Below are 15904 nucleotides of genomic sequence, written 5' to 3' on the forward strand. Positions count from 1 at the left end.
CACTTGCATCTGCATTGTCTTGAGTAGCCTCATTAAAATGACTCTATGCACTAAATATCTAAGGTGATTCCTTCCTATCAGAAGGAGTGTGGGGTTTTTATAATGTGTGTCCACTCAAGCTTATTATCCTTGGGAGGAAGTGAGAAATGCAGAAATATTTCTGGGCGGTTCCTCAGATTGACTGGCTCTTCTTTCTGCCCAGGAAAGAAAGAGCTCAGCAGTTTGGCTGCTGCTGGTAGAAGACAGAGTACTTTTCCTTATTTTCTGGAGCTTAGAGTCTAATGCTGGAATAGTTTGCTGAATATCCTTTTTGCCTCTTATTTTACAATAAAAATAAAATGACTGAAAGTGTGTTTGTCTGACAAATATTGATGACTGGATAATCTATATCAAAGCAACATTCAGAAGAATATGTTATGCGAATACATGCTGGGTGAAATTGCTCTTCAGACAAACATTTCTAGCTTAACAGATCATTATATTTGCAATTTCCTTATTTTGTCTTCTCTCACCTCATAAGGATACCTCTATAAACTGGTATAATCATTATTAATCATTCCATTTCTCTCAAGTGCTGTTGAGTTTTAGCCCTGTATTGGGCTTACCAGCAAGTAACTGACCAAAATTAAAAAGTAAATTACTGCATAGTGAGAGTGTGATGAAATACTCTACAGTCACAGCTGTCATTTCAGAAAGTTAACATGGTGCATCTTGTGTAAAAAAGAAGTATATGTTCAAAATTATGTAATACACATCGTATATCTAGGATAATCTTTTAGTGTTATACTTGGAGGATAACTTAAGTAACTATGTTTTGTTATAAAATGATATGAAATAGGAGTTGTGCAGGTAATGTCCCTCAAGCTACAGTAGTAATGAAGCACCACTTGGCTGTAATTATAGTTTTCATACTGAAAGGCTTTTCTTAAAAGAATTGTTTAGAATTTGATAAGAGAAAATACTGTATTTCATATATTGATGGAATTGTTTCAGAACATCCTTTTGCAGTGCAGAGGGAGGAAGAATTTTTACAGCACTGCCTGATTTCTGTATGAAACACACAAAAGAGAGCAGTTTAGTATTATGCAGTGGGTTTGGAGCTGTTGTTACACAGAAAACTTTTTTCTGGAAGACTCAGCTCCCATGTGAGTCTTGAGCAGTGTGGGCTCTCCTCAGGTCCTTCCATGGCATGCAACATGGAGCCAGCTGGGGTGGGGAGCTCAATTCTGCACTTTGGTGGAAATCTGCACTGCACTGTACTGGACTGGGGTGAATTAGCTCACTGTTAAGTGTCATCTGCAAAAATTGCTGATGCTTGACATGACCTCTAGAGAAAGCTGCTTTCCAGAGGGGAGAGGAAGTTCAGTGACTTGAGAGAACTTGGCAACAGGAATGAGCTTGGGGTGAAGAAACAAATGTGTCTCTCTAGTTTTTCTATTTATAGCTACCATGACACTAGCTGAAATCTTTGAGAAAGTTTCTGTTTTCACATAAAAATTATTCCTGTCAAGATGAAAAATTTTATTAGGTCTTTAGGTACTGAATAAATCACATAAATATGATATAAATAATGGCACATATATATCTGTTTTCAGCAGAGATATGCTACTGTTGTAAAGGAGGAGACATTTGTCTTTATCCTTATTCAGGGAACGACTCCCATAATTGTACTTATTTAAATGCCTCCCAAATCTGGTATATATTTCCCATTCTAGTTCAAATAAGAATGGCTTTTTGTTTTAGCACCATGACAAAACCAACCAACCCAGTTTCCTTTAACCTCTCAACACCACACCAGAAGAGCCTTAGCAATGTCTGACCATCATGTTGTCTTTTATACAGACAATTTGAGAGTAATCTTTTCTTATCTAGGGTGATGGTATAATAGCATAGAGCACTATGGTGATTTAAAAAAATGTCTCAATACACAACTTTGCTCTTCGTTGTGTGTTTTATTACACCACAGTTTTTTTGTTTTATTATTCCATAATTTATTAAATAGGTAATTGCTGTAATTGTCTGATCCCTAGACATATAATTGTATAAAAATATATTTTCTTGTTTCTTTCATACTAGCAGCTGGATGCCCAGGAATTTTTGGTGCAGCTAAAATTATGACTTGTACCTTTTTTATGCCAAATGTTATAGAGAATTTAAAGTATTTCCTGGCAGACTGGTTGCTATTTGCATAACAAGAAATGTCTATTAAAAGACTCTTGGGGTAATACTGATAATCAGAAGACATTTAAAAAATATATTCCCTGTAGCATTTTATTTTGCTTTGCAGTGTTTACCTCTAAATACAGATGCTTATTCAGGAAAGAGAAAAGCTAAATGATTTCTTTTGTGCCAGCGTTGTCAAAAAGCAATTCCCAGTTTGACTGAGACTGTGGGACCTGGGAGCACTAAAGAGGCAAAAATTCTTTTCTACTCTAATACAAAGGTCAGTACAGTTAATCTACTATTACATTTGGGGCAGATATTTTAATGATTTCCAGAAATACAACAACTGAATGGAAACAATGTGAATACAGAGATCTTATTTCTCATTTCCTTTCAATTAGATCATTGCTGTTTGTGGCAAACTGAAAGAGACTTGAGATAAATCTTTTGTGAAAAAGCAGTATTTCTAAATGAAGGATAATGGTTTCGAGGATTTGCTATATAAACTTGTGTTTATAAAATGAAACTTCCCCTTTATTTTAATGTCTGCATTTGGTTTTGCTTTGAAGAAAAGTAAGAAGTTTGGTAAATGCTAGGGGTGAGAGCGTGCCTGCAGTTTGTCTTATGGTTGATGTTCCATGTATAAAGAATATGAAATCCTTGGGACAGAATTGGATCAATCAAAATTGTAAAAGTAGTTTGTATTTGGCCCTCATGAAAATCCTCTTTTTCACAAGGTGTCACATTCAGCTACTCCATGAAGAACCCAATGTGAAATAATCTTATTGACATCCATATTGAATCTTTCTCTGGTGCAGATGAGTATAGCTCCATGTTCTGTGCTAATAAATATTTATCAGTTCAGTTGAGGATATTACTTTATTGAGGAAAAATTGATGAAATAATTTATAGATTTTGTGTATAACACTGAAGGTCATACTGTTTATTTAAATAAGTTCTTTATGAACTACACCATTTCATGGCTTTTAACAGTTTGTGGACTGGCCAGTTGAATAAGTAAAAGGCACAGTAATTCCTTTTTACAGTTACATTACAGTTTTAATGAGAAGCATTGATTTTTCTCTTAATACTAATGTGTATAATGACCTTTCTAATGACATCTGTCACTACTGTTTCTTCTCAAATTCTAGTGGCATTTTCTTTTAGTGAATCAAAGGATTTTAATTGCTTGTTGTGTTGTTAGAATGAGAATTAGTATCCTTTTAAAGTAGTATGAAGGCTTGTGGAAGTCATATTCTGTTAAAAAAAATAATTAGAAGCTGTCTGATTTTTGATCTTCAGAAAAATTTTAGAAACTTTCCATGCCTTTGTCTTCAGAAAATAGTTACTTCAGTGCTACATGTGAAACTGGTTTTTCATTGTCAGGTTTTGCTTCTTGATATTAAGTAGATTCTGGAATTTGACATGGAAGAGTATGCTAAGGTAGTTTCTGACAATGTCTCTCTCAAGAATTTTGTTTTCCTTCAGCTTTTAATGGTACTATCTGAAGAAAGGACATATGAATTAACTAAAACAGTAATGTACCATGAAACACTAAAACTATCTATATATAGTTCAAAAAAGGTATAATTTCTCTGTGGTGACTTGTTTCAACTGAAGATAGAGCTGTCTTGAAAAAGTCTATTGTTTTCTACTGCTTATCTTATTCTATTGTTTTAATACTCTAAAACTTGGCTATTAAATACCAGTCTAACTTTAATTAAGAGTGATTGTCAGCAAGCAGCAAAGCTTTTGGGCTAGCTTGTAATTGTTAATACAATAAAGGTTATGGGTGAGAGTCAAAGAAAGTGGCTCCAACACTCCTAAATGGTTTGCTCTCTCTTGCAAATACTTAGTTTTGTTTTTTAGTGACAAGGAACAAGTGATTACAAGTGACAAGCAGGATCTGAACATTTCCATAAGCTGCTCAATCTTGATCATTTACAAAAGATTATACATTATATTTTTGATCTGCATTACAGGTAGCAATGTTGCTTAGTTGATCTGTTCTAATTCAGGTGCAAAAATGAAGTACTCACCCACTTCAGGGTACTCCAAGCAGGCATGTTCTGATGTCATGCTCAGAGCTGCCACCCTAAAAGACGGGACTTCAGGGTTACCATAACAACATCAGCCAGTCGTTGGCTGACACTACAACATTTGAGGGAGTATTAACCAAAATACAGTCACCATATATTTTGCCTGCTTTGCTGGTTAAGAATGTTTATGCTGTGTAGAGAAGGTTTATCTACAGCATATGTTCTCTGTACGTGTATGATTGAAATGGCCACATTCTTCTGAAGCTCTTTGGCATAGCTATATAATATTTTGAAGTAGCACATTAGAATATATGTAGCAAAACCCAAGATGCATTTCTGTAAAGTTACTCATATTTACTTATTTTCTACATTAAAAATGAATGAGGATAAACATCCAGAAGAGCTGAGAAGCTACTGAGGCATGTAGAAAAAGTTTCCTCTGAGTAGTCCTTTATAGACAGCATGAAGAGATCAGAATCAGGTTTTGTCTACTTATTTTATAGCACATTTTGTAAAAATCCAAACCAGGAGCTGGAAATGCTTGTTGTGCACATGCAGTGTGAATGAAAACAGGATATTTAATTAATTAGAGCAGAGATTGTGTTTCATATAATAAAATAAGTCAGCTTGCTTTAAACAGATTTCACAGACCACCTAAAATAGAGGAAGCAAGCTTGCCAATAGCAGGAGCTAATGCTTCAGTACCTTTCATTTTGTACTCTGAAAAGAAAACCTCTTCTTAAGCTCATTCATTTTCCGGAGGGAATGTCGAATGCTGTGGCATATTGTCAGAGCTGCTTTATTGTCACCATTTACAAAGGTCACCTGAATTAATTGACTTCTTACCATTCGTATTGTTAAGCTACCCATTTCCTGACATTTTTGGAAAGGTGACAGACTTAAAGCCAGTGGCTATCTGTTGATGGTTCTTTCACAGTTTGCTTCTCAGAACACAGTAGCTCTAAAATTACAAGCAAATAATTACATTGGTACAAAGGAACAGAATCTTTATGATGTTCTCCAGAGTTCACAGGAGTGAGGGGGCTGAAGGGAGAAAAAAGGGGTTTGAGGAATAATCAAAATACTGAGATGTTTTTAATGCAGATGTAGTACTCTAAAAAGCAAACAAAAGCATACGGAAAGATGTGGATTGTATTTTTTTCACTTTGAAGCATGCATTAGAGGGGTAACCTGTCCTTCTCATGGTGTAAAGTAAAATCTATCTCTGTCTTTCACTGATGCATGAATCACAGATCCATGCTGATGCACTTTACCAAATATGTTTTCATCTAAATGATACCGAGGTGCTCTGATACTGCATGGAAGAAATGGCATACACATGCATAAGCACAAGCACATTAGACAGCTGTGGAGCTAGCCTGGAATTTTAAGTTGATTAAATTGGTTAAATAGAAAATCACTGATATTCTTCTAGCCCCCTGCATTTGCTGCCTTCTCCTTTCCCCTGTGTTGGGTTCTCTTTCTCATCAGCAGTGCTGGGCAAAAACTCCAGCTAGACATGTGAAAACAAAGACATGGAAAGCAGAGACAAACAGTTCTGAGATTTGCTATACTAAAACAGGCAAAGCTTTTATAGTGATGGATTTAAACGCTCTCCTTCCATTTAAATAGAGGCACCCTGCTGAGATACTGTTAATTACCAAAGAAGATTAGAACTCCTCTGCTTAATGTGATCCTTTTTACCTAACGCATCAGTTCCAGCTGCATCAGTAATCAGACATTCACAGTGTCCCTTCTGACTGGAAAGGGGATGTTTTTAAGCAAAGTCATTTGCCACAATCCTTAAGATGTAGCCTGGCAGAAATTCAATAACTGTTTGTGATATGCTCATTCAGCCTCATTGCTCAGTGGTTTTTAGGTCTTGACATAAACAGCATTTCCCTTAATCCTAGCACTGGAGAAAAGAAAGGAGGCTGTCCTGTATTTTGTTTTATTGGTTTCAAAACACAGAGCAAGTATTTAATTTGATATTGCCTCTGAAACATCAGTGGAAACATTCTTCTTTTATATTTTTTTATCCTTTGATGTTCTTTCAAGCTAACAGATGCACAAATCTGATACTATTGCAAGCATATTTAGATTATCTCTGGCATAAAGAGCATATTGCATTTGCATTTCTGTTCAGAAAATAGTATGTGAAAATACACTAATAACTTCACAAAAAGAAGAAAGGGGAAAGAGTCTAGAAGTCAGATAAAAGTCAGGGTAAAATTGAAAATAAAGAGGAACTTACCCTATAATAAGAGTAGTTTCAGAGCTGGAGGAGTTCTTGCATCTCAGTAATTTCGAATCCTTAGTTCAGGTAGTGACATACTTGTATTAAAGCCAGAGTCTGTATAGATGAGCACACATGTACGTGTGGGTGTGAGTCGGTGTGCATGCGTGTGTCTAACAGTCTGTAATACAGAGATGTATCTATTGATATCCTACAACACGAGAGACTCTCCGTGCTGCCAGCTGAGATCCCTTGCGTTTGCCAGGCGCTGTTGCTGCCTGGCTGTCTGAGGCTCGCAATCCAGCGGAGAGAGGAAGGCGGGGGAGAGAGCAGCTCGCTAGCTGCTCTTATTTCTCCTCGTTTCCATGGTGGTTAGCGGTGCACGGCTCGGGCGCTCGGCTGTCGCCGTGGCACGGCGCTGCTGTGGGGCGGTCATTGATAGCGGGGCCGCCGGGCTCCCCGCAGCGCAGCGGAGCGGAGCGGAGCGCTGCCGCGGCGCGCCCAGATGCGCGGGGCGCGCGGCTGCGCGGCCGCGGAGGATGTCTGCTACGTGACACCGCTGCTGCTGGGGCCGGCAGCACCAAAGCAGCCCGGGAACGCGCCCACATAGCCCTTCCGACCTGTGGGAGCTGCAGGGCTTGCTTTCTGTCTGTACGGAGCAGACTGGGAGGGCCACATTTCCTACCCCCACTCCCCCTTTTTTTTTTTAATTTTTTTTTTTTTTTCCTTTAAGGGCTGTTATCTGTACTCATAACAACTTATTAGAGATCACTGAACTTCTGCAAAGGCTGGTGTAGTTCAGAGGATACTGTATGGTGAAACCATTCAGGAAGAATGTGTTGTGACTTGCCCCCAGTGGTTTTTTGGTTTTTTTTTTGGTTTTTTTTTTTTAAGCTTAAGACAGGAAAAGATTTTACGTATTCTTCCTCTTCCAAATTTTGTCAAATATTACATTTTACTACCTGTGCTTATCAGTAGAAAGTGAGAGCAGTAATACATCTTCCTGAGAAATAAAATTTAAAAAGGAACTCGGAAAGGGGTTGGTTAAATAAGAAGTCAGTTTCTCTCAATCTCTCTCTGCTTGAGTCTGTCTGTTATGACTATCCAATTACATAAACAATAGGATGCCCAGATTTTTCCTTCCCTTTCTTTCTTTTTCCCTTTATGCCATGCTATTTGGTTAATGATTTATTTTTTTCCTGCTTATTCTGTGTCCATGACCAAAGGCATACAAACTATGAAGGTTTTAAAAACCGTAGAATAATTTGTGATTATCATCACCTCTTCTCCTAGGTATACAGAAAAATAAATTAGATAGATGTTGTTAAGAAAAGGGTTTTTATCATATATACTCTTTAAATAAAAACAATTACTTTATTATAGGATATGATTAATAATGAAGCACAAAGAATTGGTTATCAACAGGTCAAAAAGAAGAAAATGTTGGATCTCTTGTGTGAATTCAGTCCCACAGCCCTGAGCAAGTCAGGCCACCCTCTAGTGGACTGAAGTGAGATGTGGTTCTCATTTCACACTCATCTGCTTTGAAGAAAGACTCACGATCTTGTCTAATAACAGTATGAATATTTTCTGAAGATCAGTAAATGGTGTGAATTAATGTACTTTTTGCTACAGCAATAGCACCAGAATTTTGCAATAGAATGGTTGCTATTTTATGAATACTGAAGCTCATCTCAATTCACTTTGGCTCAGATCTTGGACTGCATTATTTTTGTTTTTATTTGGTAAGAAAATAATTTTATCCTTCATAAAATCACTTATTATGAAAATTGAATTAAATGAATGCTACCATTCTGAATAAATTTCAGGTTGTTATAATTGGTTAGGGCAAATTTTACAAAACTACTCCTGTTAGGCTCACTGGTACTTACATTGTGGCTATATTAAAGCAGTCTTTTCCTTCTGCCTCAAATTTTTGAATGCTGCACTTCAGCTAACTACAGTGAACAAAGAGTTAAATTTTTTCAAAGATGTGTGCTGTTCATTTTTCACTCATCCAACTGAGTGGGACTGTTTCAAAGATGAAATAATAGGATTTATGTGGCTGATTAGCTGCAAATAAGTGAGATACTCTAGGCCAGGGAAAGGCCAAGTGGTCTTTTTATTTTCTCTCATTCTTAGTTATGGATATTCAAAATTTTTCTAATGTGAGTTAAAGAGTTATAATGAAAATTTGGGGCAAACCCATCTTTAGTTACCTTTCAGGTATTCTTGCCTGAGGTTGGGACAGGGAAAACTCAGATCAGAAAGATGTCACATCATTTTTCTGTAGCCTCAGGTCTCACTGGTGAAACCTTGTTTCTCTTTTGCCCCCACGAGGTGGCTCTTGGAGCCTCTGATGTATGTAATGTTCACCACCAAGAGCTGCAAATGCAAACCGTTTTAAACCTTCAAGTCAGCCTGTAAGCTTTCCCTGCTGCACAGCATAATGTCCTGTGTTGGATGGGATGGAATCCTCTCAGGATGCTTTAAGTAAACACAATCCAAAGCTGGAAGAGTAAACCTCTTGCCATTGTAGTTCCCACAAGAGAAATGGAAATCCTTCCTGATCTCAGCCGTCTCCTACCTTACCCCCACAAAAGATATTAACCTGTGCGAGAGGGGTGGGATTGTGGGGGCAGTAAGAGACAAGAATATTTCAAAAAGTTTGGACAAAGTTGGAAATGTTCCTTTAAAGACAGCTAAAAACTGCTGGATCTCGTATCTTATCCGGTGGAGAAACAGATGATCTGGGGAAAGGTAAATAGATGGGGACTAGCATTGCCCTGTGTGAAAACTTGGGTTTGCCCCTAGCCTGCTCATGAACTCACTGCCATTCATTCAAAATCTGGCTTTCTAATTAACATGAGAATCATGCAAAAAACATATTCAGTGGTTTGACATGTGAAATTAAGATTAGAGAAGTGCTTCATTTTGGTTGATTGGTATGGACTGTGTAATTAGAGGGCTAGATAATTAAATCAACTAAAGTATACTTGCATAAAGAAAGTGAGTTCTTATGATAGACTATATATGCAATTAAAGTACTTCCTTGATAGGCATACATTTACATATTAGTTAAAATGTTATTAAATCATACTAAAATTCTGTTTTGTAAAAAAAGTGAAGTAATTGAATTTTATGATTTAGGTAATGCTAAACAATTTTTTTAACTATCTGCAGGAGAAAAGTATCTTTTATAACCAAAACAATTATGATTATTAAAGTTCATTAAGTTATTTTTCTGCTGATTTCACTGTGATGCTTGGTGGTTTTAAAATAGCAATGTAATCAATTTTATGAAAATCATATATATATAGCTTAATAGGTTACAGGATAGAAAAAAATTCTCTCAGACGGATAGAGAGACAATGAAATTAATGCAGACTGACTCCAGCAATTTATTTAGCATACATTTTATCTGATTACTGAGTGCACATTAAATAAACTAAGTAATTATTTGTTTTTAATGGACAATAAACACAATCCATAAACCCCTTAGTTATTTAAATGCAACAATTCTGTGTCCTCATTTTTCTCAAAATTGGAAGATGGTTTCAAAATTTTTTCCCCCTTTTTATTATGTAGAAAGACAGAGCATCTTTGGGCCTCCATATACTTTTTTGTGGTTCAGGATTACCCATGACCATTTCTAGTGTTTTCAGTCTGTAAGAACACAGCTCTGTTTAGAATGCAGCAAGTATAATTAAAAACTGCAATAAATACTATGCAGTTACAGTAAAAATACCACAACTATTTGATTTAAATTCTAAAATGACACACTTTATATCAGAAATTGGAAATTATTTTTTTAAAGTATGTATTCATACAGGTTATGTGCATGTGTAAAACAGACAACACTTTTGGGACAGCTTTATTGCTCTTATGTGCTCTTATCCTGGTTTCTGAGGCACCATGACTACAAGGAGGAGGCTCAGTTGTGGCTTTTCTTGCTTCTTCTCGTAGTCCACTGAGTAAAAAAAGAGGTGAGCTGGTGGGTTTTTTTTGGACAGATTAATTCTCACCAGTTCTGCAAAGCACACCTTTTTATATCTTCCATGTGGGTTGTGGGGAGTTATTTCTTTCTGAGTGAAGGTCACTTTCAAAGAAATCTATGTTGTGGTGTCATCGGTTAATTTATTAATTGACTTACAAATTATACCTGGTTGTCATTATGTGATTTGCCTAGAAGAGAGAAAAAAGAGCCACCACTTCATGTAACCCTGTTCTACTAGCATTTTCAGTCCAATGGTTTCAACCTGACATTGTCATATGCATTTGACAACCTTGCATTGTCATGGCAAGACTATTGATGTTTTCCTAAAAGGGCTATGCTCCCATACAGACTAATTTTTATTAATATGTGTCTTTCCAAAATTGAATACTTCTTTTCAGCGATAAACATTTCTGCCTCTCGTTCTTTGTCTTTTTTGAAGATGAAAGGCTTGTTGCCAACAATGAATTCAAATTTCTAGATTTGCACTTCGTAATGGAAAATGCTGCATCAGATTACTTAACCTGCTATGAAATTTCTTTTATCAGATCTGGGAGTTAGTGTTGATACAATAGAGCAAAAGCAGATGGAAACAAATCTGTAAAGAATTTCACATAAGGAAAAATTCACATATATACAAAGCCCCAGTTACTTCTTTAAATGCTACGTAGGTAGTAGGTGCTATATGACTTGGCAAAATCTGGAACTGCATAGTAAAGAGCCTTATAGTACAGGAAAATTCAATCATGTGTGATGGGGTTGAATGAAAGCAGGGGTGAGGAGCTGATCTTGGTGTTCAAGGAGATATTTCCTATTCCAGAAAACTTGCCTATTCGTGTAGCAACTGTTTTCTGTGAAACAAAAAGTATGAGATCCCAGGCAAAAGCTATAGTCTCTTTCTTCATTATAGGTCCCAGAGCCATAGTCAGCCTTCTGCAGGAGTTGCTTGAGGTCTGAAAAATCTTAACAAGTTTTATCCCTACTGGGTCCAACACAGGGGGATATTTGAGTTCTTCTAGTTTTCATCCTTGACCCTATTCTGATAGGCAAGAATCCTTGGCATACCAGTATCTGCAGAAGGCTGGAAATGAGTCAAACATAGCAACCAAAACCTTGCTGCATCACATGGAATTCTTAATGAAGACAAAGTAGTGAAAAGCAGCTAGGGGATCTTTATATGCAGCTGGATAAGGCAGATGAAGTATCTGAAAAGCAATTGTCAAGCTGGGTGTATATGTTTAAATATTGATTTCACCTCAGTAAGTTTATGTCTTACTTATGGTGACATCTCAGGTTTTGTAGCCTTCGTTAATTGGATATAACTTATTGGGATCTTCTCTATGGTGGATCTTTAAAACTGAGATGCCCTTGTAGATTTCTTAAGGATCTGCTTGTTCGTGATCCTTGTTTGTGAGACCTAGAATGTACATGGAATATAGCAGGTATTGTCATAGCTCTTGGAGCTAATCTGTATCTAAGGCTGAGGAAGATAATATTTGCAGTAATGATTTGAATGTAAGGCCTAGAATTTCCATTCTGGTGCCAATTTGTTGTAATTGGATGGTGGTAGGTCTTGAAATTTCTGTCCTTATAGAGAAGCCATTTTCCTTTTCTTTGCTGATATCTTTTTTTGCCTTTCTATGGGACATTAACTGATATTTTATCTGAAAGAGGTTTGTACTTTTTCTGTTGACACTGTGTGGTGTGGCAAATAGTATGTGATCAGTGAAAAGGAACCTCCTTCTCCCAGTAAAAATTTTACTTTAAATTTAGCCATCTTCCCTGATAATGCCACATTTGTGGCAATAAATGTGATACATATAGTGTGTGTTTCTCAAGGGCAGATCTTCAGACTTGAATTTCTTAACTTTTTTGATGAAACTAAACAAGCTATTCTTGTTTCATTTTCTTGTGGTTTAATATTAAAATGGGTGGATAACAATACAAATTCTAAATTATCTGCTTTTCATAACTATTTGCACAAGAGCTGTATTGGTGATTTAGAAAACTTTAGAGTCACTAAGATAAATATTAGAACTAGAATGTCATTTTGCTTTTAGTTACTGTTACTCTGAGACTGAGAGAGGTATCAGATATTTTCCCATGCCATTAACAGCATGAATTTGTCATGGTGATGACAAGAAACAGCACGAATAAGTGCAGTGTGTCCTCAGAATATGGTTATCTAATGTTAGTTTGAATAAAGTACACTAAACTGTGGGAGTGTAATGCGTACCTAAGTGAAGTCCTTAGAGTTTAGTTATACAATTTCATTTTTTTCAACTTGGAGATCTAGAAAATTAATTAAAAGGTCACTGGAACGTACAACATACATACTAATTAAAACCCAAACAATGTAACTAGGAATGCAGTAGATGTCTTCCCTCTCATCTCTAGTTTCAAAAACTGTGCACATTAAGTATTTTTATTCAAATGTAAAACTATCTTCAAATCAGTAAGCTGGGGATAGAAAGGATCATGTACACCATGACTTACTGGAGGAGTTGTTTCAGAGGCTTTCACGTAGTTTCCATTACTAAGGAAACCACTTATTTTGTCTGTGCATGTTTTGAATAGATCTCTCATTTGAAGTCTGGTGCTCAGACACAGAATTGCATTATAGCACTGAGAAAGAGGTAAAGGAAACAAAAGAGGCATAAAACCATTCCATCTTTAAGGAATATAGCATATTGTATTACATGCTTATGAAAGTGTACATAACTATGTGTATTTGAGAGAGCTGTCTATATATGTATGCATTTTCATTATTTTGTTCCTACAAAAAGCAACATGAAAATATTAATGAATTAGGGAGGAAAAGTAGATCTTGTTACTTCCTGTACTTTGCATGCCTCTATTATAAGGACATTTGAAAAATCTGGTGTACCAGTTAGGTAGCAACAAATATGAGTCCCGATTTTCAATTCCTGAAACAAAACAGTGTGAGATCAAAGTAGAAAGAAATCCCTATCCATGGTTTTGGATAAAAAAAGGCTGCAAGCTGCTGAATGATCTGCATTCAACAGCTGATCAAACCATTGCTTGGAAAATGAGTCTGTTTTGGCAAAATTCTTGATGAAATGTAAGACCTGACTGCAAATACACACCGAACCATGCTTATGTTATAGTTGGGTCAGCACATTTTCCCCACATGAATAGCGCATATATTCTGTGCTGACCAAGCAGTTGTATTAACAAACAATTTAATTAATTACTCCTCTATTACCAATTCTGTATGCTCAGCTGATATGATCAGAAACAAAAAGGTTGCCTTAGTACAGCCAGATGAATCTGATATGTTTAAAGTATAAGTATTTAAATAACTTAGAACTGATTTCAAAGTATCCTCAAAGTTGAGAATTGTTCACAAATAAGTTCAAAGTGTCAGAGAAATGTAGAAATCCAGAAGATTACTGTAGTTCTGCACGGAAATGAAGTTTCTGGCTAATAAATGTTGTAATTCAGCAAGTTCTACTATATGAATTAGTTTATCAGTTAATTTTTTTTGCCAAACGGGGTAGAAAATTGAAGAAAAAGATGGAAATTCCCATTTTCAAGGGCTACAAAGCCCTGGGCTCTGTAGGGTCATGTGACAACAAAATTTGTACTATAGAAAATTAATTTCTCCTATGTTTTGTGTGTGTTTATGCCATATTTTGAAATTAAGGAATTTAAGTAATCAGTTATTGCTATCTGAAATGTCTGATGAATAATTATTTGTAATATATGTTGCATATTTCATGAGCCATTTTGGGTGACAAAAGTTTACTTTTAAAGCTAATATGCCTCAAAGGGATTTATGTGTGTGTTTGTGTGCACAATTAATAAGCAGCCTGTCCCTATAGATTTTTTGCTGTAACTCCTGGACTGTTAAAAGCATGGGAAAATGACAGCTGTGGTAAAGCTGACATGTCCTTGTCTTGACTTAGTTGAATACTTTTGGGTGAAGCAAAATAAATTAGATTACATAGAGATATCAGGACTCATTTGTCTTAGCTAAGAAATATCAATTTTTAATATTTCAGAATATTTGTGTTATTTCAATACTGTAGAGGCTATGTTTACTTTCTACTTTTGAGTATAAGAATTCACAATACACCTCAAGGAACACTAAAAGCACTGCTATTCATTATCCTTTAGTTTATGTCTGCAGCAAGAAATAAAATCTTCAGTGTTTGGTAATACTGACCATTTCCTTTATGGTGTAACTGTTGTGTTTCCAAGAGAGTGCATTCAGCCTCTAACTCCCTTCAGTATTATCATAAAGGAGATGAAATAAATATTTTTTAATAAAATAGCAGGGATAGGTACTTTCAGAGAAAGTTAACATCTGTTTTCTTACAAGACTATGACCTGGTGAGGACCAGGGCCATTTGATAATGAGAAATAATTAAGTTAATAATTTAATTGGGAATTCTAATTACCAGAGAAGAGGAACTAACATTTTGTAGCTATTTAACTATTTGGTAATTGTGTAAAAGTATCATATAAAATTCAGTAGATAATATAACTTGTTTAGTGCCAAGTAAATCTTTTGATGCCATCACTGTGACGAGAAGGCAAAGGACAGGTTGAATGGGAGAAGGAGGGTGGTTTTCCCACAGTGAGCAGCTCAGAGGGACACAGGAGTATCATTCAGAAAGGCTGCTTGGACTTCAATAATAGAAATGGGATTACACTCTAAGTAGTTGATGATGAAAGGTCATTTGGAGCCAATAAAATGTAATTCTTCTTTAAATTGTGAGCTTATTAGAAATAACTGAGAGGCAGAACATATCTCTGTATTTATGGTTGACCAAGAGGTAAGAGCTCACAGCTCTCATTGAAAAAAAGCAAATATGTCTCAGGATGTGCCAGGATTGTTGTTCAGAGTTGTTCCAGGAACAGTAAGTAACTGGCCACTTCACGCAGGATAATTAATTCAGTTATGATTTTTTTGTGCTTGGAAACCATGTGAACTCAAAGTGGAACACATGCAATTAAATACTATTCAGGTGACAGCAGAGCCCACATTGCAGAGAGGTTTATAAAACCTTGTCTTGTGCAGTGTAGGAGAGTCAGGGGGGAAATAAGATTCCTGCTGATAAATACATCCTGCTGGTACGTAATGAGGAAAAGGGAGTAGAAGAACAAAATTTGTGTGTGACTGTGATTAAATTTAAGTCTGTTTTTTTTTTCCCCCCCATGAGTCATCACATCCTGGGATAAATTTCCAGTGGAAATAGTTTGGGTAGAAAATCAAAGCAAGAGCAATCCAAACCAACCAAAACTCAGGTGAAATAAATCACTAGCAAAAAAAACCCTCTTCAGAGATACTGATATATTTATAACAGAGGTGTGTTTACAAATAGCTAACTTCATGCCTACAGAAGAAGCAGCTCAGTTTAACATTTTTGGAAGATCTTTCCAGTCCTTTTTTGCCTATCAAAGATTAAGCCTACTTATCAGATTTCTATATAGATTCAGTGCTTA

The 15904-nt window shown here is 36.1% G+C and overlaps 2 protein-coding genes across 3 annotated transcripts in view; one reads left to right on the forward strand and one right to left on the reverse strand.

The window, feature by feature from the left end:
- Positions 1 to 7039, reverse strand: part of LRRN3 (leucine rich repeat neuronal 3) — a 31863-nt gene extending 24824 nt beyond the window's left edge. The window contains exon 1 of the mRNA XM_039726939.1: positions 6457 to 7039. The gene's annotated coding sequence lies outside the window, so the exon portion shown is untranslated. The remainder of the gene's footprint in view (positions 1 to 6456) is intronic.
- IMMP2L (inner mitochondrial membrane peptidase subunit 2) overlaps positions 1 to 15904 on the forward strand; it is a 397695-nt gene that overhangs the window by 183316 nt on the left and 198475 nt on the right. The gene's annotated exons all lie outside the window — the stretch shown is intronic.

Source organism: Passer montanus, unplaced genomic scaffold (assembly GCF_014805655.1).
Source record: "Passer montanus isolate IOZ18808 unplaced genomic scaffold, ASM1480565v1 scaffold6, whole genome shotgun sequence".
NCBI classification, from domain to species: Eukaryota; Metazoa; Chordata; class Aves; order Passeriformes; family Passeridae; genus Passer; species Passer montanus.